At 46.6% G+C, this 24907-nt stretch overlaps 1 long non-coding RNA gene across 1 annotated transcript; it reads left to right on the forward strand.

The window, feature by feature from the left end:
* The first annotated feature begins 740 nt into the window (after nucleotides 1–740).
* Nucleotides 741–23273, forward strand: LOC142766993 (uncharacterized). Its single transcript, XR_012884697.1, has 3 exons — nucleotides 741–858; nucleotides 16112–16223; nucleotides 23142–23273. It is a non-coding gene; the product is annotated as an uncharacterized LOC142766993 (long non-coding RNA).
* The last annotated feature ends 1634 nt before the right edge of the window (nucleotides 23274–24907 follow it).

Here is a 24907-nt window from a genome sequence, read left to right on the forward strand (position 1 = left end):
TGTTGGTATTGTCGGGACCAAGGCATTTGTGCAGAACGGAATACAAATCGTGTTTTCACTTTCCCGTAGTTGACGCCACCCATTTCTAACTTTGGAATACGTGAGTACTGAGAGCAGCATTCATACTCACGCTGCTGGATTCTATACACTTTCCGCTTTAGTTTGTTCCGGCTCTCGCTGCATGTATTCACATTGCTGTATACAAACCTTCTCCGCATCAATAGCTTTCATCTCCTGAGGGGAGAAACTGCTTCATCCCAGCGGTTGGCCCTATCTTGTTTCTCGGTGTTCTCTACGTCATGCTATCACAGCGTCGCCACATAGTGCAGAAGCAGATGCCCTTGCAGGAGTGCTCTTGTCTACTCGGCTTACTGCACCACCTGGATTTTTTCTGTATATGTTTTTTTGTGAGTTTAATTATTTGGCATGCCGAGCTACGCCAGGCCACACACCAATTTTGCGATCCCATGTGCTAGGATGAAACAACTTTGCTCTAAATTGAAAACAACAACAACAAATTCAGGTTTTCGTGGCCGAGACTGAATGAATTTTATGAAATGTTACACATATACGGAGCCTAAAGAAGTTTATTCTAGAGTAAGTACTGCGAAAGCGTAGTCAACAATCTATTCCTGACTAGTAAAAATAAAAATATCGTAGTAATTCAAGTTGGTAGAAGTTGGGACGCCACGCAAATCGAGCTTATTGAATAAAAATGTTTCCAGGACTTTTTTCTTTTCAGGCATAGAGAAAAACTGAGTTACTTTATAACGATGAAGCGTTCTTTATTGGTTTTTACTCTTCTTGGATACGCCACGTATGTTACCTGTGTCTATTGTCCTGCGAAATTTATAAATGGTGAGTATTCGTTTTTTAGGTTTTCCTAAGTTCTCTTACAAAATGCTGGATAATAAAATTTTTCAAATTTTCAGCTGTGCCCATTGTACTCAGTGGTGTCTAAGTCACGTTACCTAGAAAGCGTTTTTTGATTGCAGATAAACCATCAGGCTGTCTGTTGTATGCGTTAGCCAGAAAAAAAAATGTTCACTCCTGGTTAGATAGGCAAGACGCAATATTCTGTCATTATTTATAATAAGCATCAAATTCTTCATTGTTGAAACAATTTATGTTTCATAGTGCGGTATCTTTGATTGCGGAGTTAAGGATCAATTATTCTCGAGCTCTCAAAATCCACTGGTGTCAAGAATGAACTAAACTAAGGGGGACTGGTAAGCTTCGCCTTTGAGAGTTGAACGCGATAGCTATATCCCGTGCCTAGTGCGTCCTTTAACTACATATGTTACACCATTTATTGTATGATATCATTCGACAAGTTGAAATTGTGGAGTACTACAACGTAATCCATAAAGTTAAAAGTGACTGGCGTTAGTGAGCTTTGGCATATGGCTGCATTCTGTGCAATGTGTAAAATGCTTTAAACTTTGATTAATTATGCGCGTCAAAATTTTTACTAGCTTTGCATCCACTACGTCGTCTCAAGGCAATACGTGCAGAAACACGCGTGCCTGTTGTAATGAGTGGCCGGCTTGAAACCACTAAGTTGTTAGAGATAGTCCCACGTACGTGCTAACAATCGATGTCAACGTACGCTTGTACCTAATTATATTACTTCAATAATTCATTTTGTATTTGAAGACTCAATACAGGGCTCGTGTGTTTTAAATCATTAAAATATTTCCACTGCATATTGAAGTAAACGTTATTTTTTATGTTTTCAAGAAGACGTGGGGCTGCGTGCTGGAACACTGCTTGCTACGAAAACGGCCTAGCTTCTATCGTCAGTCAGACCCGGTAATATTTATCATTTATGAAAAGAAATATTCTTGTTTGGGACACTCCAAGGCAAACATTTTGGTCCATCTGTTGGCGTCAGTCAAACAGTTCCGCCACCAGGAAACGTTTGAGTGCTTGCTCAACTCCAAGCCATCTTAATCTGGTGGCTGCAATCATACTTCGCAACATCGCCAATCAAAACCAAATATAACGCATATTTGAGGCCCACCATCAATACACGATTGTTTGGTATAGTGAATTTTTATTCAGATATTACATACATACGTAATTTTAACGACGGAAGTGTTTATTACGACTGTTCTGTCATTTCGGCGCTTTTGGTGAAAAAGCGGATGTTTCTTACACTTGGCTAAAATTTCAGGGGCTTTAACAAAAATTACGCTGCACTGCCACCTTCCAGTGACTGCTTTTTTTATAAACTTTTGTTTTTTTACATTATTGCTAGAAGGCGACATATCTTACGCAGCGCCTCCAGAGAGACAGACATGTTTGTGTGGGAAAACTTTATTCCTAAAATAATAAAAATAAAATAACGAACAATGCCCTGCCTGCTTCACCAAAGTATTGTAGGCTAACGAATTAAAAAAGTGAAGAGGGCAGGTGTTCAATAAAAAATTTGGAGAAAAGCGAAAGAGAGCAAAAAAGCTAAGTAGAAAGCATCCCCACCAATGCCAACCATCTCCATGCGATTGAGTGATGAACTTAGCCATATATTCTGCAGGTAGCTCCTGGCAGGAGACTAATCTTTCGATTTGAATCTCCCTCGATTTGTCGGTCATGGCATAGACGATAATTGTTCGCTCACAAGAACGACGCCCACGCGGACATCGACGCCAGAAGTACTGCGAAACAAGCTTTGTAACGTTTACTTGATCGCACTAACGTACCACTATATATATATATATATATATATATATATATATATATATATATATATTGTAAGAATTCATTGGACGCCATCCTCATCTGTCGATAACCATCATTAGTCTTCGCGCGTGCCTCTTCATCATCGGCGCCATTTCGCTGCTGCTTGAATAAAGCGTCAGCTGAACCCGTGGTATTTCAAGTGGTGGAAGGTGCTTCCCGATCTCTTTGACCTTTCTCCATCCAAAGCCACCTCCTGTAGCTCCATTTGGGACGTTGCTTACGCCAGCAGAGCACCATGGCGCAAGAGCAAGCCCAACTGAACCACCCGCTGGCTCAATCACCCACCGCCAACCCTAGCCCGGTCAACAACCCCCCTCGGGAGCCGGCAATCTTCTCCGGTCTGCCTGGCGAAGATGTCGAAGACTGGCTCGACAACTATGACCGTGTAGGTGTCTACAACAACTGGAACAAGGCATCGAAATGGGCACGCGTCCAGTTTTACGTCTCTCAGGTTGCCAAGACGTGGTTTCTAAATCATGAGAGCGACTTCCGTGATTGGTCTTTCTTCAAAGACCAGCTCCGACGCATTTTCGGCACACCGACCGTCCGTTAGGAAGTTGCTCGGAAGAAATTGGCAGAACGTGTTCAACATTGCAGTGAGTCCTACACTTCCTATATTGAGGATGTGCTTGCACTTTGCCGCCGTGTCGACGACACCATGCCAGAAGGTGATCGTGTCCGGCACCTTTTGAAGGGTATCGGACCTACCGCTTTCAACGCCCTCGTCGCGCACAACCCTTTGACGGTTTAAGAAGGATGGATCGGTACATTTTTGTGTTGATTACCGCGCGCTCAACAAGATTATCCGAAAGGATGTATATCTGATGCTCCGTATAGATGATGCACTTGACTCATTACAAAGCGCCCAATACTTCTCCACCCTTGACCTTCGGTCCGGGTATTGGCAAATACCAATGAACGAAGCAGACAAAGACAAGACCGCTTTTTCTACGCCGGACGGTATTTACGAGTTTAACGTAATGTCATTCGGCCTATGGAATGCTCCCGCCACATTTGAAAGGATGATCGACACTGTTATTCGTGGCCTCAAGTGTAAAACTTGTCTATGCTACCTCGATGATATTGTCGTGTTTTCTTCCACTTTTGCTGATCATCCGCAACGCCTAGATCAAGTGTTCACAGGTCTCTCTAATGCTGGACTTCAATTAAACACGAAGAAGTGCCATTTCGGAAACACAGCTATAAGAGTTCTAGGACATCTCGTTAGTAAAGATGGCATCCAGCCCGATCCGGACAAAATTTCCGCAGTCCTCAACTTTCCGCGACCCTTTCGTTCCAAAGAACTACGCAGTTTCCTTGGACTCGCATCGTACTTTCGCCGCTTCATTCGCAACTTTGCCACTATTGCCGCTCCTCTCCACAAGCTCCTTGCTAGTACCGGTTCCTTCGATTGAAATGATCAATGCGAAGCCTCGTTTCAAGAGCTCAAGCCGGCACTCACATCTCCACCGGTGCTTTGTTATTTCGACGACAAGGCACCTACGATATTACACACTGACGCTAGTGGACAAGGAATCGGCGCCGTACTCCTCCAGCGCGACCATGCCTTTCGCGAGAAAGTTGTCGCGTATGCAAGCTGCACTCTGACCTCTGCAAAGAAGAGGTACTCGATAACCGAACAAGAGTGCTTGGCTGTTGTCTGGTCCATCCAAAAATTTCGTCCATATCTACATGGTCGACATTTTACTGTTGTGACAGACCACCATGCTCTTTGCTGGTTGTCCACAGTCAAAAACTTGTCGGGACGACTAGGCCGCTGGATTCTCCGGTTACAATCGTATGACTTCGACGTCATCTACAAGACTGGAAGACAACACCAAGATGCCGACGCTTTGTCACGATGCCCTTTGCCGCAGTCTTCGGCGCACGTCACATCCACTTGTCAAATCGGCTATACGGAGGACGCCTCGTCGATATCATCGATTTCTTCTCTACCTTCATCCACCCGTCCGTCAGTACTTACCACTCACCAGCGAGCCGATTCTTATTTCACTGACATCATCGGTCGGCTTACCGGCGCTTCATCTTCCCTAAAAGCCAGACTCCGGAAACAACTTCGACTATTCAAGTTGGAGGACGATGTGCTACATCGATACATTTTCCACCCGGAAGGCCCCCGATTGGTTTCCGTCGTACCACGCGCGCTACGCACTGAAGTTCTGCGCGCTTCCCACGACGATCCGACGTCAGGACACTTGGGTTACTACAAAACATATGAGCGCATACGCAGTCGATTCTTCTGGCCAGGTCTTTCCACGACGGTAGCTAAATATATTGCCTCGTGCGCACTTTGCCAACACCGCAAGCGGCCCACTACTGCTCCAGTCGGGACCCTACAACCACTTCCTTGTCCATCAGAGCCGTCCTCTGTCGTCGGAATTGACCTCTTCGGGCCCCTCCCAACTACATCAGACGGCAAGAGATGGATCGTCACCGCGGTTGATCACTTGACCCGGTACGCTTAGACGACCTCGATCACTTCAGTAACTGCTTCGGAAGTAACAACTTTCTTCTTGCATTCTATTTACCTACATCACGGAGCCCCTCGTGTTCTTTTGAGCGACCGGAGCAAGGCATTTCTTTCAAGCACGCTCAGTGAAGTTCTTCAAGCATCCAAAACAGTTCATAAAACAACATCTAGCTATCACCCGCAAACCAATGGCTTAACAGAAAGATTTCATCGCACGCTGTGTGACATGCTGTCCATGTATATCCGACCGGACCATCGCAATTGGGTGCCATACTTCCCTTTGTCACGTATGCATATAATACGTCAGTTCAACGAACCACAGGCTATTCTTCATTTTTCCGAGTATACGGACGCCAACCGACATCACCACTAGACGTTTCATTTTTTTCTGGCCCAGTCAAATCTTCACCAATCGTTTGCGACCAGTTTCTGTCCCGTGTTGCTCAATGCCGTCGTCTTGCCCGTGTCAACACCGAAGCTAGCCAAGAAGATCGCAAACATCGTTACGATGCCACTCACCGTGTCGTTCTCTACCGCCCTGCCGACGATGTACTTCTGTGGACTCCTGCGCGAACGCCTGGCTTATGCGAGAAGCTTGAGTCACGCTATATTGGCCCCTACAAAGTTATCGAACAGACCTCACCGGTGAACTACCTTGTCACACCTGTTCATGTCCCCACTGACCACGTTGCCGCGGGACAGAGATTGTTCACGTTTCGCGTCTCAAGCCCTATCGTATGCGTTCCCCAGCGTAATTCGCGGCCAGGCTGGCCGCTTCCGTCGATGGGGGAAATCAGTGTAAGAATTCATTGGACGTCATCCTCATCTGTCAATAACCATCATCAGTCTTCGCACGTGCCTCTTCATCATCGGGGCCATCTCGCTGCTGCTTGAATAAAGCGTCAGCTGAACCCGTGGTATTTCAATATATATATATATATATATATATATATATATATATATATATATATATATATATATATATATATATATATATTTATGTGTGTGTGTGTGTGTTTGTATACATTCACAATGCAGAAACAGCAGCAGTTTAATACAGGACAACTCGCTTTAATTGTACCAGAACACTGGCAAACTGATCAGATGAAAACTTCGTCTTTCTCGCTCGCTGCGCGTGCTCTTTGTCGTTCTCTTGGTGCTGCATATTCAATGCGGCATTTTCCCCACTCCAGAAAGCAGCGTCCCGATGCTTTTCTACAAAAGACTGTGCTGTAGATGTATGGGGCGAATCAGTCCGAAAAATAAGGCTTCATTCGCACAACGTGCACGATTCCTGTTTTTTGCTGGCGAGTTGTCGAAGGGTTGTCAGGAGCAACCTCGTAATTAACGTAACGCAGGCGTTGTAAAACTGTGTTTGGGCCAAAATTCCTCTTCAGTCATTTTTCAGACAGTCCCCGGCGGCGGATAGGACTCCATACCCAGACTTTTTCACCGGGCCGATAGACGACATGTCGGTGTCGCAGATTATAACGTTCGGCGTCGTAATGTTGCTGCTGGTTGATTCGGACGCGTGCAAGCTGCCTCGCTTCTTCTGCTCGTTCGGTAAAAGATACAACGTCTAAATCGATGTCATTGCAGTCGTGCAGCAACATTGCGTCAAGCATCGTTGTCACTTCACGGCCATGAAGGAGACTGAAGGAGAAGATTTCAATGCCCATCATATTGTTAGTGTTGTCGCCTACAAGACAATCGTGGAGTGAATATCGATGAGCTAATTGTTAAACATGATCTGCAGACCCTACTGACGGCTCATACACATTTGTAGGCATGGGAAAGAAACAATCTATCAGTGATCTTGCCATATCAACGATAGATGTGCGTCTTACTTGGTCAAGCGAAGCTGACCCACGGGGTTCAGATCATCTGCCCGTTTGGCTGGTCCCAGAGAATTCTCCTAGCAGCTAGAGTGCTGCCTATACACAGTGACAAATTGGGACAAGTTCCGTGAGCTGATTGCGAGATTCTATCACATGATAACCTGTTAAAACTAGTGAGTGAATGTTTGCAGCAAGCTACAGTACAACGACTGCGAAGCATAAACAAAACAAACCCTGACCTAAAGCTTTTGAGACTACGTGCTTGTCGACGACGTGCTTACAGGAGGGCACGGCGTTCCAAAAAAAGCTCTGATTGGACGCATTAGAGCTGCTTAGATACAGCCATTGGGCGGCACAAAAAACAACTTCGTCGAAGAAGCTGGGCTGCATTTTGCAGCTCATTGCATATGGCGAGTGGTTTTTGGAGTTTATGGCGCATAATGAAGGTAGCTCACGTGGTTGCTTGGGCGAGTTGGTACGACATAATTCACATAAAAAATAGCGCCATGAACGAGAGACAAGAGAAAGAAGGAGAGAGACAGCAGCCGAGAGAGACGTTGGCCTATTTGACTTTCGGATATAATTCATCTCGACATGACACAACGGGAGTTTCACCTTTTTATCTTTTGTTTGGTCGCAACCCCATATTGCCATTTGAAACCCCCTTACTTTTCAAGCCATCTGCTTGCGAGGACGCTCGCGAAGCCATTGATCGGGCTCACATGGCTCGTCAAGTTGCTCAGTCTCGTCTCACCAGGTCACAGGATATGCGAAAAGCCTGCTAGACCACCGGCATCGTAATATAACGTTTGCCGCAAGTGATCGCGGGCTCCTCTGGTCACCATGTCACCATGTAGGTCTCTCCGAAATACTTTTGTCCCGATACGCAAGACCCTACTTAGTCTTACGTCAAGTTAGCGACGTGTACTACGAGATAGCGCCATTGCACTCCAATACGTCACCAAGTTCGTCACTTGTTGACATAGTTCATGTTTCGCGCATGAAACCCTACTACTGTCGCACTTTTTCGGACTCGCGCCGAGATGGCGCTCCGATGCCCGGGGGTCCTGGTAGAAAGTAAAGAAAGATGAAGGACAGGATCAGCTGAGAGGCGCGCGAGTGTGCCACTCATTCATTGCGATTCTCGCCTGAGGTTCTCTTCTGTAATTGCCTTTATACAGAAGTCACTGACCCCGTAACATATTGGTGAGAGGTGCTGGGTAACCATCAGGCAACGGAGCTCCGCAGTGGACGCCGCATCGGTTTTTTAGCCATGGCCAATGCTGAGCCCTCCACGTCAACGTCAGCGTCTCCGACGAACACGTCTCCGACGAGCACGGCGGTAACCATCTTCCGCCTTGGACCACCAAAGGGCAGGTTATACTGAAGGGCTACTTAGTCCCAAGGGGCAGAATTTCGATGCAGTCGATGACCCGCAATACAGCATTCAGGCATTGTGCTTGGCTTCTGATAAATATACACATAAATTTATTATTTATAATTAACGTCATATTCAAAGCATTATTCTTCTGAGCTGTTTTATGATGTGTCTGGTACCGGCTCATGCGTGATCTCTTACCACTGGTGGGGATGAGGAAATGGTGTGTACAAGGTGTACAGGTTAAAAATGATTCAATATTGTCCTCACAAATGACACTTTATTCGATATTTTTGGTTATCACTGTTAATAAAGACGATATTCATTCTTGGGGAACTTCGACGCAAATTTTGGTCTGTCTGTCTGTCTGTCTGTCTGTCTATCTGTCTGTCTGTCTGTCTGTCTGTCTGTCAGTTCATCGGTATATTTGTCTGTTTGTCTGCGCTTTACGGCAACCTAAACGGCACCAAAGTACCCAAATGCTACACTAAACGGCCGACCCTATCCGCAGCTCCTGCCAATATTGCTAAAGATTCAGCGTTCATCTTTGTGCGATTGTCAATTGAAAAGCAACTATTGCGCATAACTGAGGCACCACAAGAACAAGTCAGTATTATGTATGTGTATTTTACTAGAAATGGCATACATAAGTAATTGTAAGGAATGTAGCGCTTATCACGTTGCTCTGACGGGGCAAGGTTCGCACGAAAAGGCCAGTGTTTCCAACGCTTTAAGCGCGAGACAGACGTGCGATTTTTCGTGCGATGCGGTGTGTGGCGTCGCATGGTGGGGCGTGCCGCATGCGACGTTTTGGGACACACGGGGGCGAAGAAGCTATCAGTGGCAGGCTCCACACCCCTGCAGCGCCTCGGCATGCAGGGTCGAACGACTTGGTATCCTCGTAATGAGGCTCAAAACAAAGAACATTACACAGCCACGCGTTGTTCCCCCCAAAAATAATTGATAAATCGCATTCCTGAATGACAAGCACGTCGTAACCACGGCAGTAGCTGATTATTCATGACTCCGACAGGTAGGCCTAGCATCGCGGGCACCGGCCGTCGCCTACGCCATTCACACGTGAGCTCATCGTCGAGCGCTTGTTTCTGACAACACTATCAAGCATTGCGCTCGTATGTAATGCGTTAGCATACATTATTACTTTATCGATACCATCGATGTGAAGAGCATAGGTGGAAGCGAAGAGAGCCAGCGCAGAGACGTCGGTAGCTGTGTTTACCTGCGAAATGACCTTGCATCGCTGCTCACGATCTCCGATCTCCCTAGTGGTTTCAAAACGGGCGTTGTCGTGCAGAAAAGGCACACTTCTCCGTTCTCGTAGCCGTTCTCCGTTCTCGGCAGGGAGAACGGTTCAGTGGAAATGCGTCACCAAACTATATAAAACTTTAGCTGACAATGCAGTTTCTTAGTCAGCGCACAGCTTTTATTGCGCTATCGTTATCATGCGGTTTTGAAATACGGGTACAGAACAGTATTGTTCCGGCCGAAAGCAAGCAGGCCTCTTGGAAAGCGATATTGAAGCACTTCTACTGGGAGAGCGGGGCTTAGTTATGCTCCAGTGCGCTCTGATCATTTTATTCGTGCACCTCATTACGTGCTAAGCAGATAACTTGATTTACGCCAACAAATCAGGATTAAGCCATGGCATGTATGGTAATACAACGTTCGGCAGTCTTTTCAGGCTCAATTCATAAACCAAATAAATGCTACATGTTACTAGATAAACTTTACTGTGTACAACAGAATGCAGTTAATCATTTCCACGGCTTTTCTCACATCACGCAAGGCTTTATTCTTTTTAGTTTTTTGTCATTCATTTCTTGGTTGAGGCCCCTCAAGAGAAAATGGATCCTGGTAAGGCTGAAAAACCTGACCACTGACCTTGTGAGCTCCTGACAGTGATCGACGCAACCAATTTGTGGCACATTTGTGCTCACTTTGCCAAGTATGCTCAAAGCAGCTTTGGAATGTAGGTTCGTTCTGCTAAACTCGCGAGTTAGCCTGCTTTCAAGACATTCGATCAAATGATAGAGTGACACCGCCGGGTACAGAAGCCCATCTAAGTCCCATTCCTTGGAGGCATATGCTGGTACTTCTCCTGAAACATTGTCCTTCGGCACAAGGCAGGCATCCCTGCATGCTGTACAATTAGTCGACAGGATGCGCTTCCTGGCCACGTATCCAGCAATGTAGTACACCAAGCGAGGGTCGCTTCTTTTTTCCACATAGTCTGCATGGTCCACAGCAACTTCAACAGCATCCATGGTGACTACATCATCGTGCTTTTCATTTTCCACCAGTGCCTCTTCCGCAGAAAGAAGGGAATCCAGAAGTCCCGGAGACAGGCTTCCACCTCTAGGGCTCTTCGCAAGGCTGTAAAAGCTCAAGCACCTCTAAGTGTCGAAATTATAGGAAGAAATTCAGTCAAAACAGTCAAATTTACAATCAAATATACAAAAGTATACCTGATGATAACGATGAATTGATCAGGGGTCGGGGGATCATTTGCACCACTTGCCTGCCGCACTATCTCAAATGAGCGTTCAAGGCAGTCCTGGCTCAGATGCGACGTCATCAGGTACTTGTAGCCGACGGTTTCGGTCAAGTACTTCAGAAGGGCCTTTGTGGAATGAATCGTAACACGTAGACCTTCCGATGTACTTCTGCTGAGGAAGCCAACACCCTTCGCAAAGGCCTCCCATTTGTCCAGGAAGTCCAGCATTGCATCTAGTGCAGCTTCTTTCGCACTGTTTGGCCTATACCAGTAGAAGGTAGCGCACGTAAATTCATGTGCCTGTGAAAAAGAACCCAGGGGACAGCATCGTACATACCTTAGTGCCTCAGCTGGAAACCTTGACGTCATTGTTTCAATGAGCTTCATCATCATACAAACAAAGGTCCTCGTAGGCTCCAAGTTGGGATACAGATATTCAATCTTCTCCTTGTAGAAGTCCATGGCATGCAATACATAAACACTGAAGGCGTAAAATGCCAAATTCACCCTCATCTTCTCAAACCCATTCGGGTATATATGAGACCGCGTCAGTTTTGGTGCGACTCTCAGGGCAACTGTGCTGCTGTCAATCTTCCAGGTAGTTGCTACAAGATCCCAGTTGACCTGTAACATAGTGGATAATTTTTACGTGAACTTGACGCCACCAGTGTAAAAAGATTATTTTTCATTCATACCCGGCCTATATGCGTATTGAAGCCACATTTCATCATGGCGTTCCGCACGCACTTTGCGAGATGTGGAAAATCCGATAGAAAGTGCAGAAATCTGTCCTTGTCACACGGGTGCACCACCTTACACCGCACGCCTTTACAGCTTCCGTAAATGCCCATGTTGTGCCACATTGCACGATTCCAAGCTGCTCCATCACAGCAGATGTAATCGGTGTGAAGTCGAGCCTCCTCGCAAAGAATTGTGGCCTCCAAATTGATCTTGGTCAGCACTGCAGCCTTCACATTCCCTTTCGATGCAAACACAGCTGTAGAAAGCATGACGAAAGTAACAATTAATAAAGAGAATGACAAAATTGATGAGTGCTAGTTACCTATATTCTGGGTTAATTTTCCAACAAATGGTTGAAACATTACTACAAGGCCATGGTCGGCCTTTGTGTGCTTGTCCTTCTTCTCAGTAAACTGCCCTAAATCGACAAAGCCTTCGATGTCCATCGATGACTTCAGGTCAAGATGCGTGGAAAGCTTCATCTAGTCCACCACCAAGCCACCATGTCGTTGCATGTTGTCAAGTTCTTTCACGTTTTTTTTATGCAGACAAGGAGCTTGCGGTTGAAACCATATGATGGTTTGAATGCCTGAAAGTGTAAAAGAGAACTTTAGTAGCTTATGCATTAAATTAAGACCGAATTGACACGAACCTTTATACATTTCTGCAGGCGAGCACGGCCAGGCAGTGTTAGGATTTGGTGGCACCTTAAGTGCTCGTATAAACGAGGACTCTTCATTCGAAGAATAATGCACTCAAGAAGCCATTCCTTACAGTATTTGAACCCACGGTGGGACCGTCGTTTGGCGGCTTGAAAGCAGGTTCGCACAGCATTCTGCTGTTTCTTGGGAAGCTCACAGATCTAGAAAAGGAACAAATTCCATTTGGCAGAGTGTCGCGTATAGATAAGCAAGCAGAAAGAACAGGCAGTACCTTTTTTTCAAGGACAGATGCCTCTATTGCGGAATTTTTTTTTCTTTGAGCCTTTCGAGGTTGCTGCACAGAACCTGTACCTTCTTGCTTCTGCGTCTCAAAGTACGCACAGCATGTTGGAGTCTCTCTTTTAAAGTGTTCAGTACCGGCCGTCGTGCTTTATTCTTTAGTCGTAGACGGCGCATCAATGCAATTCTCCTGACTGTTTTGCAAGCAGAGCATTGTTGGAAAGAATGGGTGGATAGCTCTGAAAAAAAAACATTACACACCATTAAAATTACTCGCTACCCTATAGTGCCCATAAAATGATTTTTTAACCCAATATAATTAATAGCATACCCAGTGAAACAGATCCATTGCAGGCATTGGCATACAGACTTCCCCCTGTCGATTTCGTCACACTAGACAGGTCCACCTGATGGAACTCTTGCATCCTGCCAACACCACAACAAACTGCAAGATTTGCTGTGTAGAAAAGAGCTTCCTGGGCCTCTTCCGCCGACCGAATGTCGCGTTGACAATGCAAGAAGCTCGAGAGGAAGATGCTACACTTCACAGACATGTTCTCTTCCTGCAATTCGAACAAAGCAATTTTGCGAAAAACAGGTGGAATATCGCTGGTCACATATTCGGCTGTTTTATAGGAAACTGCACGTTTGTTCCTGAATGTTTGCGTACACCAGTGTTCTGATGGGTGTCTCAAGTTAAAAATGAAGTGCTTGGCAAGTCCATCTGTAGTAGTTTCCTCCACATCCGCTGTTGTTGCATCTTCCCGCAAAGATGCTTCCGAGTCCGTGCACGCTTTCCTCGAAGGTACATAATTCTGTGAACTGCTAGCCACCATAGAATTGCTTCCTCGCCTCTTTCTTTCCTTTGGTAACGTTTTAGAAATGTACTTGGGAGAGTTTGGAAACAGCGTCGGTACTGCATCGTCTCTTAGTAGCGCAACGTCGCGCGGTATTGAGACTTCAACGCCGTTTACAATTTGCCGGAACTTCTTTGGATGAACGTGCCGAGAAACATAAAAGGTGGTATGAATGAGCGCTTCGAAGGACTGCCACCGTCAGAATGCAACACGTGCAGTAAGCAGCGATGCTACTTCTGTTGTAAAGCATTGCTTGTAGTTGTACTACTTGTTTTGAAAGCGGTATAACGTACGCCAGCATGCTATCTATTACACTTACCTTTCGTCAAAATGCTTTGCGCAAACAGCGGAATTCTCTTGAAGCGGTTTGTCAGCCCTAGGAATGGCGCGTGCCCACTTCAAGAACAGTTCTTGGCAAGTCGGAGCACGGAAAAGGGACACTTTTTCCGAACAAGATCTGTAGCCGGAATCGCACCCTGGCACGAAGCACCAACGCTGAGTTTTTTCCTTTGAGGTAGACGGCATCTTTGCCAGCACACAGCACTCGTGAATCAACAGCACACGCCAACAGTTCGCAGCGAAATACACAACGACAAACCGCCACCCAGGCCTATCTCCGCGGAAACGCTGGCACGCTGGCGGCGCCTCAGACGGTAGCGCTATGTTGTGCCCTAGCGGCAATCACGCGAAAGAGGACCGCCCTCTCCAATGGCTGGCTGCCGCGCTAAGCACATCTCTCCCTTCTAGCCACCCTAGCGATGCTGCGACGAAAATATCTGGCAGGTTTGATACTCGGCGCACCGGCTAAGCGGCGGTGCGACGCGAGGATACGTCACGAAACGTCACAAAACGTCACCACTCCGGCAGTCGCATCGTCGCACCACACGCCGAATCGCAGAGAAAATCGCACGTCTGTCTCGTGCTTTACTAAGACGACACGGTTGTGGCACCTAGCCGTCGGCTTGCGTTCTACATCTTATCACCTTCGAGACAGGCGCGCAGTGCGCGTGCACTTCGTTTTTCAAGATAACTGCCCGATAGTGCTCATGTCTCACGTGTGAAGTGACTTGATGCGCTTGTTGATGATTGATATGTGGGGTTTAACGTCCCAAAACCACTATATGATTATGAGAGACGCCGTAGTGGAGGGCTCCGGAAATTTAGACCACCTGGGGTTCTTTAACGTGCACCCGAATCTGACCACGCGGGCCTACAACATTTCCGCCTCCATCGGAAATGTAGCCGCCGCAGCCGGGATATGAACCCGCGACCTGTGGGTCAGCAGCCGAGTACCTTAGCCACTAGACCACCACGGCGGGGCATTGATGCGCTTGTTCGCCTACGCTGCACGCTCGAGGAACTCTAACGCCGCACCTTCAGAATACCAGTCACTAATTTTTTTTTTTTTTTTGCGCAGATCAAATAAACATTTTGTTCACTTTCTCCACAAGCAAGACTATCGTCTTTCGATGACATTTGCAGAGTAACATGCAGAAACGGGGCCAATATTTTTAAAGGCAAATGTCTTTCTTGGGGACCTTCGATGAAAAAAATGTTGGTCTGTCTGTCTGTCTGTCTGTCTGTCGGTCGGTCAGTCGGTCGGTCTCTCTGTACATTTGTCTGTTTTTCCACCTTAGCGATACCTCAAAGGGCACCAAACGGTTACCCCCATCCGCAGCACCCACTAATATTGCTCAAGGTTTAGCGTTCAACGTTGTGCAATTTTCAGTTGAAAATAAAACATTGCGCATGTCTGAGGTGACATAACAACATGTCTATGTTTTGTATGTCTGCCTTTACACTAGAAAAGGCACACGGAAGTAACTCTAAAGACTGTAGCGTCTAACACGCTGCGCTGACAGTGCAGGTGTTCCAACGCTTTGCTACGACAGCACGGTGGGGGCACCTGACCTGTGTTCTGCATTCTACACCTTATCACCTCCGTGACTGGCACGCATCTTTGCACACATCTTTCCCCGCGGTTGCGCATGCCTTCGTTTTCGAAGATAACTGCCAGATGGCGCTCGTGCCTAACGTGCCTAGATGCGCTTGTTCGCCTCCTTTCCACACTCGAGGCCATCTAACGCAGTGCCTTCAGAATAACAATCACCGATTTTCTTTCGCAGAACATCAAATAAACGTTTTGTTCACTCTCTCCATACACAAGACTATCGTCTTTCGACGACATTTACAGAATAACATGTAATTCGGGACAATATTTATGTATGTTTTCTGATGGTCCAAAGGCGTTGAAAATATTGAAATGACGTCAACAATATCAGACAGCCTTTTAATTCAAACTTTTTCATCACCTTCCGTCAATTAAGAGAGAAAGAAATGAAAATGTTAAATTCTCCATGGAGATATTCACTGAAGTATCATTTATGAAGATGATATCGAATAATTTGTAACGTGTATAGTATATGTAAAGACATCTAGGGTCCATCTCTCTCTCTCTCTCTCTCTCTCTCTCTCTCTCTCTATATATATATATATATATATATATATATATATATATATATATATATATATATATATATACGTACTGTGAGACCAGTGTTGTGTTTAAGTGTGCATCAGCGCGACTAACTAATTTCACTCTCTGCAGGGCGCTGCCTCATATTTGGCCGAGTAATTCTTAATGGACTATCTTGGAGTTTCAATAACCCATGCGTACAGGTTTCATGTAATTATCACGGAAGGGAAATTATTGTAAAAGGGTAAGTTGAACTGTTTTACTTCTACAACCTTAGTGGTATCGCACACAACGAGAAAATAGGGTAGTTTCTGGGATAAAAATAAAAAAAGCCCATGTCTGCACGCTAGGCGCAGGACATTTACAGCGAAAGCTATAAGAGTGGCCTTTCGGAACCTTTTCAAAACAATCAGCTAGCACACTTGCTTGGTACTTTTGGGTAGTAGGCCGGCATTCGATGTGCTATTTCTCGTCATTCTTCTGAAAAGCGTAGTATCCGTTTAACACTTGCTAAGAATTTTGTGCCAATTGTCCATGCAGGGGCTCACTACGATGAGCAATTCTGGCTGAAGTGTGTATGTGCCACAGTTATTAAGAAAACAAGAACAAGCTTTCGTGATGGCTTGGAGAATTGGACGGTCCACTCGTTAAGCTAATCCCATTGTGCGGCGACTAGTTCTTCTTTGGCTGTTGGAAAACGCTTTATAATTCGTAAAAACGCGATTGCTTTCCCGACATCAAGCCTGCTTAAGGCAAATTTGGCAAGTCACAAGTACTGGAGTAGCTCAGTGGTAGAATAATGGGCTGGCAGCCAGCGGACCAGGTGGTCAAGCCTGCCTAAGGCAAGTTTGACTCCAAGCTACAAGCACCGGCGTAGCTAAGTGGTAGAATAAGAAAGTGGCACCCAGCGGACCCGGATTTAAGCCTAACTCAGTCATTAGTACAAGGTTTTTTTTTTCTAATTTCGCACTGTTTGGTTACGGACACCGGCGGTGGCGACGGTGGCAGCGGTACCGGTGGCGGACAACATGCAACTGCGTGTGACCTGAGTTGTTGTCTCAAAACAGCTTTCGCTGTAAAAATGAGGCTGACAGTAGGCTGCAGTGGAAAACGTGCTTGTAACAGCAGCCTGGCCGTCTAGAAAGTTCTCAGCATCGTAATCGGCACTGGCTAGACGAATTTGAGAGAGGTAGTCTGCGTGAGCATGGTGATAGTCACTGTTGTACGACACCGTAATGTCATATTCCTGAAGTTGCAGTGCCTAAAGTGTGAGGTAGCCAGAGGGACCACGCAAACCGACCAGCCAGCATAAGGAAGGATGATCAATAATTATTTGTATTGGCCTCGCGTAAAAAAAATCAACTAGATATTTGTATGGTGAAAACTGCTGCCAGACATTCCTGTTCGGTAACCGTATAATTGCGCCCAAGTTTGCTTCGGGAACGGCTGTGATATGCAGCGATATGCGCTGAGCCACGGCAAAGTTATACACGCACCGCTCCTATCTCGATACTACTAGCGTCATTGTGTGCCTCAGTCGGGCAAGACGGATTGAAGCAACGCTACAGAGAGGCAGACGTTGGTATAAACGAAAGTTAGGAGTACGAGGCGTCTCATTGACGTGTACAGTTAAAGGCCGCATCTTGCCGTATGATACTTGTCTGCAGGTACTCGGTCCCAGCGAACTGGCAAGCGAAACGGCAAAACTATGAATACGTGACTTCGGTGGATTGACAGCGCTCTCGACTGAACTGGTGTTACGCCATTTTTGTCGACTACGTTCCGTTGCATCAGTGCCTGGCTTTCGCCAAACCCACATTGCTTTGAGTTTAGAAACAGCCAAGCTTTTTGATGCTGCCGAGAAAGACTGAGACAATTCATATTTTTTTTCACACGCACTGACCACGATTGCAACTTTGTCGATATTGCCTATGTATATCTTTCAGGTTAGACCGCGCAGTACTGTGTCCACAAATCTTTCAATGTTGGCAAGAGCATTGCGATGGCCAAAAAGCATATTAGTTTCAATAGACTGCGTATAATAAAAAAATTAGTGTTTTCCTTGTCTTCAGGTTTCATGTACACTTGCGTTTGGGGACGTTAAACCCCACATATCAATCAATCATGTACACTTGCCAATAAAGCAATTGCAAATCAAGTGTCGAAAAATAAGAAGCAACAAGCAATCGCTCAATGACGTCACCAATCTGCGGTAAAGAATAAACATCGTTTTACACCACAATGTTTAGAAGCCGCATTTCACGCAGATTATCCAGGAACCCTTTTTTTCTCACAAAGATTACTGGGGCTTCCCACGTGCTTGACGACTTTTCCACGACAGCCTTTTTCATTCTGTCCTTTACTTGTTCGTAAAAACGTTGCAACTAGGGGAGAACACTCGACGGGGTTTTCGGAGGACGGTGTGTGCTATGCTGGTGTCTAGTCTGTAACGAGTTCAGGACATTGGTAATTGCAGAGAACCATGTTCATGTCTGCAGTCTAACGCAGCAACATACCGGCAAAAGACTTTAGCGAGCTCTTGTCATTTCGTAATACGGAAAGCCTTGCTGTCTATATAGACCAATACATATTCTTTATGATGAATATCGCGAGGAAAGGAAGCTGTGGTGAGGTCCATAGTTATTGACGTTATTGAGATGAATGAGGTTTCATCGAAGATAATGATCTTCATACCAAGAGAAAGCGCGAGCGGGGGTAAAAAATAGTTCAGTGCCTACAATGTTGCGACTCTTTTCGCCATGCACAAAACAGAACAGGCGAGATTATGTTCTTCTCAGAACTGTTTATGCGCAGAGGCCCAGCTACAAGGTCAACACAAACAGCATCAATCATTGTGAAGAAGACTCGAACGGCTGGCAAGCATCAAGTGGTGATATTCCTTCATCAATCACATGGACTGTGTTCCTGTCTTCACCACGTGAGCTTCGTTCGAAAAGGGATGATTTAAATAAATTATTTGATGATTGTTCGCCCCTAGTCGACGGAAACACCGCAATGTTGAAGGAAATGAATATGAAGAATCTCATTGTGTGAACAACGAGAAATAACCAGTAATTACGGCACAATTTCTTTCCAAGACAAAAAAAAAATATGTTGGATTAACGCGCTGCCTGCACCCCGAAATGCAAAGGAATCATTCCGAGAAGACATAACTTTATGACCTACGTGGTTTTTGAAGACGATTATGATTACAAGCACGGTGACCGAATTGTCATACTAGGCCATCGTTGGTATTTCGCCAACCAATACAATCATTTATTTTGAGCAAAACAGCAGGCAAAGGTATATCTTCCAATGACTGTCCGGTGACCTCTCGTTCATTGGTCGCACAAGTCACCTTTCCCGAAGCGCATGGGATGAATGACGCCGAGGACCCAGCGATTGACGAGAATGGTGTTGCGAATGAGGGACTTCATCAGGACCAGGAGCTATTCAAGGGTCAACGGGAAGACGAAGCGAGGAGCCGGGGTTCAAAACTGGAACGTTCATTAAAAGTATTTGCATGATTGGCTAGGGTTGTACTACCTGAAAAAATGAAAGAAAAACCGCCGTCGAGCGTCTCTGCGCGTGCATTTCATATTCTTGGTCTTTCACAGATTCCCTGCAAACGAACACAATTTAGTAAAGGACCCTCCAAAAGAATCGTCGTCTTCCACTCCACCGACAAAGAGGCAAAGTCACAAACCCCTCTATCTGAACCCAAGAAAAGGTTGCAGCCACGCACAGTTCGTCGCTTAAGGAGGACGCAGTGTATACAATACGCTAGGTGACGGCACAGCACAACTGGCATGGTGCAATGACCTGGAACCCCCATGCGCAGAGTCGACGAATCCGGTTGGCAAGGTTCAAGGTTGACTCATCAAGAAGACGTCGCTGCTGGGCAGGCCATGATGCGCAGGAAATGAAGACTGCAAAAAGCCTTAGAATGTGAGATACGACCTTGAAGATGGTTTTCCGGCACCGGGCTTATTGTCAGGTGCATTCCAATGACTGCAGTAACGCACAAGGGACCAGTCTTTTTAAGCAGCCCAGGCAGCAAAACAGCCCTGTCCAAGCAATCTATTAGTCGTGCAGGTCTGAATGGCTTTTTGCGAGGTGAGCATACAAACCTGAAGAATTCGCAGTGTACTACTGCTGTGCTTTAGCCGATTCTGTGCACCTCAGGAAACGCTGCAAAGCCAAAACCCTTCCTGCACAGCCGAGACACTCAAAGCATCCGAAATTCCAGGTTTGTCCCCAATCTTTCATCTCGTTCACTCTCTGGTCGCGAAACTTCTGTCCTGGCAAAAGGACATGACTATAACATGTCAATGACGCCCCGTCTACCGAAACTTGTCGCGGCTGTAGAGGAAGCCGTCCGAAGCGTGAGGCTGGGCGCCAGAGAACAAATTGGGCTGAAATCAAATGGGATCCTTTCGAAATTACCGTTACAAAGGAAAAATAACTTGACCACAGAGGAGAACCAGGCACTTCGGGAACTCAGACGGGATCGAAGCATTGTCATCTTGCCTACCAACAAGGGTAATTCGACGGTGGTGTTGGACAGCGGAGACTACGATCGGAAGGTTTCAGCTCTTTTAGAAGGGAACGCATACACGCAGCTACTAAAGGACCCAACGAAGCAAGCCCAGACACAGATAAACAAGCTACTCGTGGAAATTCTTAAGCTTTACCCCATTATCCGGATCTCAAAACACTTCACCTGCGACTAATCTGCCGTAACGGATCTACACCGAGTTTCTATGGACTACCGAAAATTCACAAGCCTGACGTCTCCCTCCGACCAATTGTAGGCTTCACTTCCTCCCGATGCCGAGCCTTTTCAAGTTTTCTAGACTGAATCTTCACCCCACTTACCCGGAAGACACCAACTCATGTCCGTGACTCCAGCCACTTCGTGTAGCTAGCGTCAGATGGGGCATCGACGATGGCGAGAGCATGGTCTTATTTGACGTCGTTTCATTGTTCACCAAAGTGCCAGTTCCGTTTGCTGTCTCCGCTGCCCGTTCTGCGCTTGAGGAGGACGCAAGCCCGAGGGAAAGGACTCCTTTGGTGGTTGACGAGCTCTGCCGTCTACTGGTGTTCTGCCTGTCCAGTACGTACTTCTCCTACAAAGGAGCTATTTTCAGGCAAAACAGTGGAACTGCGATGGGAGCTTCCATCTCCGCCATGATGGCAAACCTGACCATGGAGTACTTAGAAAAGAAAGCACTCGGCTCCTTTTCACTGTGACCCAAGCTTTTTCTGCGTTATATGGACAATTGCTTTTGCGTCAATAAGATGTCTGAAGTCGAAAACTTCAGACAACACCTAAATTCAGTGCACGCAGCCATACAGTTCACGGCCGAGTGTGAAAGCGACCATTGCCTGCCCTTTCTCGACTTTCAGGTGGCAAGAAAGCGCAATGACCTCGAGTTCTCCTTTCATAGGAAACCAACGCACACTGGCTGCTACCTTCAATTCAATTCTTACCACCCCGCCTGCCACAAGGCCTCGGTTGTGACAACGCTACCCGAGACAGCTAGGGACTTATGCTCTAATGACACACAGCGGAAGAAAGAAGAGTCCCGCGTGATCGAAGACCTAAGAAGAAACGGATACTCAAAAAAATTTTCTTCGAGCCGCCACTCGCCGCGCAAAGCAACGGAGGATACGAAAACCACAATTGGCATTAATTGGCAACCCCCCGAAACGCGTACCGGTTCCATACGTTCTGGGAACGAGCGAGATGTTGGCGCGGTTCTTCAAGAAGGAAGGGGTTCGCATCGCGCGCGCCTACGTGTACTCTGGGACCCCTCCTCCCCAGCCCGAAGACCGGCCAACAATGAACAGGGCGCCCGGTGTCGTTTACAAAATTCTGTGCGCCGAGTGCCCCTCGTCGTATATCGGCGAGATGAAAAACCTGCCGAAACGACTGACGCCACACACCAACGATGTGCGGAAGTTATACAAAGAGCACAGCGCAGTCGCCGAACATGCTGAGACGTTGGATCAACAGATAAACTTTCAAGCAACGGCCATCCTTGAAAGCAAGCCGAACTGGAGGGGAAGGATGTTACTCGAGTCGTGGCACATACAGAGGACAGCCCATAACATTAACCAGTCTCTCGGAACCCTTCCCTTATTGTATACACACGGACGACGCTCCACGGCAAAAAAAAATAGAGATAGAGAGGGATCCACCCCACGAGTGCTTTGAAGACGCCGCTGCTAGGTAGCCTCCACAGTCACCCCTGAGGAAGGAACCAAGTCGGTTTCAAAACGTCGGGTTTCTTCGAAACTTTTGATTGGAGTCTAAATCATCTCCCATAATGAGCCCATGTTTGTTATATCATTGCCATTTTAAATGGTGAAACACAAAGCATTTATGGTAAATGAGGTCTTACGTAGTGTACTTCGTTACGACTGTGACATATTTTTCATTCGCCCCGCCGCGGTGGTCTAATGGCTAATCTACTCGGCTGTCGGCCCGCAGGTAGCGGGATCAAATCCCGGCTGCAGCGGCTGCACTTCCATGGAGGCAGAAATTGGCTGCACTTCCAACGGAGGCCGCACTTCGAATGTAGGCCCGTGTGCTCAGATTTCGGTGCGCGTTGAAGAAGCCCAGGTGGCCAAATTTCCGGAGCCCTCCACTACGGCGTCTTTCATATTCATATGGTGGTTTTGGGACGTTCACCCCCACACATCAATCAACATAACCTTTATCTAGCTCGTTTATTTATCACATGGAACAGAAGTAGCATTTGCACATAAAAGATCAGCACTGCCGGAATCGTGACGCAATAACTTTTTTGATTATACGATTATTCTGACTACAATATATACCACGCAAACAAAGTTGAAACTCTGATAAAATCTTTAGGATGACATTGTGTAACCTTTTGCAGCAGAGAACAATCGTATGTGCAGTCTAGAGATTCGTGATCGATTGAGTAAAGAGAAGATCGAAATGAGCAACAAACTTGTATTTCGTCTAGTCTTGTGTGAGTGATCATTCCATCACCAACAGCTAATTTCAGCAACCGTTTGCAATTTGAGCACATAGCCCCTACCATAGTGCACACGTGTGATGAAAGTTGATGCTTTTATCTGAGTTGCCCATTTTGCAGCCCTCACACGAGCCTATAAACTTGATGCGCAGGTGTCCAGGTAATGAAGCTCCTGGAGCACCCCAGCCGGGAAGCCGTTATCCTGGATGCTGTCGTAATTGTGACCCATGGTAGAGCTTTACAAATTCTTTGTTTCAGCGCATGCTTGCAAGTTAGAAATGCCGAATAAAATTCTGATTTATTACTGTATTGATTACTGTAAGCGGGTGTCACAGAAGTGTTTTCTGTGGTCAATTCACACGGCAAACGACTTTTCACTTCTCGTTTCGTGACGTCAATTAAACTGTTAATAAGTGCACTCCGATTACCAATCGGGGTGGACCGAGCATAACAGCTTAGTTATGGACTACGCAATTGATAATAAATGCTCAGCTATTACAAATTTGAATAGGCAACCATTTAAACAATTCCATTATCAGGTGTAATGAAAATTTATTCTATTTCGGGGCTAAGGTTTGTCACGCTTGTTTTGCGTGTCATGCGAGGAAAAATGGACTTTGAGACGACGCGGTAACAACACACGCGACGTTTATGACAGAGCACGGAAGAAAAACATACAACTCAGAACCAGAAAAACCGCCAAGCCGAATAATTAACAAAACTGTCTGATCGAATGATAAAAGAAATGAACGCGAGTTTAAGGCGCAGAGTTCCAAAACCTCACAATGAGATGCGGGCCCCGACGAACGCCGAGGTGCAGGGCAGGAGGCGGCGACAGGCGATCGGAAGCGGGGTGCGTCTCGATGTGTGATGCTATGGTGACGATGACGCTTGGCGGAGTGGTGGCGTGGGTACGACTACGGAGCAGTCAACCCGCATCGGAGACGCGATGCTCCATGCATGTAATGGGCCAGCCCGTCCAGCAAACAGCTTGCATCGAGACGCGATGCTCGGCGCAACGGTGACCATTAGCCAGGCCACGTACGTCGCTGTGCTGAACGTCTGACCATGGAGACGCCTCGCCGAGATCCGCGATGTCCTCGGCAAGGAAGAGAACAGCAGCCCAGGCCGCGCCGCGAGATTCAGTACTCGTGCCGGCAACGTCACTCCAGCTGGTAGTTGGACGGCAGTAGCGTGGACAGCCGCGTTCCCTGGCCGGAACCAGGATCGCCTGCGTCCGACGCTTCGGCCCGCTGTCTCCCGTCTGCCGCTGCTTCGGCTCATCCCCAGCCACAAAGCTTACCGCCACGTAATGGTCACACGTGGCCCAATCGTGGTACGCCACCTCTATGGGCCACCACAGGTCATCAGCTGATTGGCTGACCTCGCGCGCACAGTTGGCTCGAAATCCCACGCGCCTTGCCCCGTACTTCCGTCGTTGTCATCGTTTCCTTCACTCATCACATCAGGATTCACAAAGAATGCAAAATGCATTATTCCTGAGGCTGCATAGTTGTGTTTTTGTCTGTCGAACCGTGCGTACAAATTAACCACTGAAGGTAAATAATTCACGCGCAGCTATGCCAAAATTGAGTCACAACGATTAGTTGAAGTTAGACTCAGCTCAAACTCCAGTTAGCTCTTAGCTACAATGCCCTAGAAATAGTTCTCTACTATGCAACCTGATTATCTCCCAGCGCTTTGGCAAAGAAGGCTGTCCCTATATCCATGCAATGCTGAATTTTCCCGGCAATCTAAACCACTTATATTCCGGTAAACAAACTACGATTGCAGAGTGCGAAAATTAGGAACTTCTGAATTACATTTATTCTTAGTTTTTGGTACAAATGCTATCCTGCCGATGTCGCTAATTGGCGAACAATCACTGTAACAGGCACTTGCTTTCCGAACCAGGGGC

The sequence above is a fragment of the Rhipicephalus microplus genome, chromosome 7 (assembly GCF_043290135.1).
Source record: "Rhipicephalus microplus isolate Deutch F79 chromosome 7, USDA_Rmic, whole genome shotgun sequence".
Classification (NCBI taxonomy): Eukaryota; Metazoa; Arthropoda; class Arachnida; order Ixodida; family Ixodidae; genus Rhipicephalus; species Rhipicephalus microplus.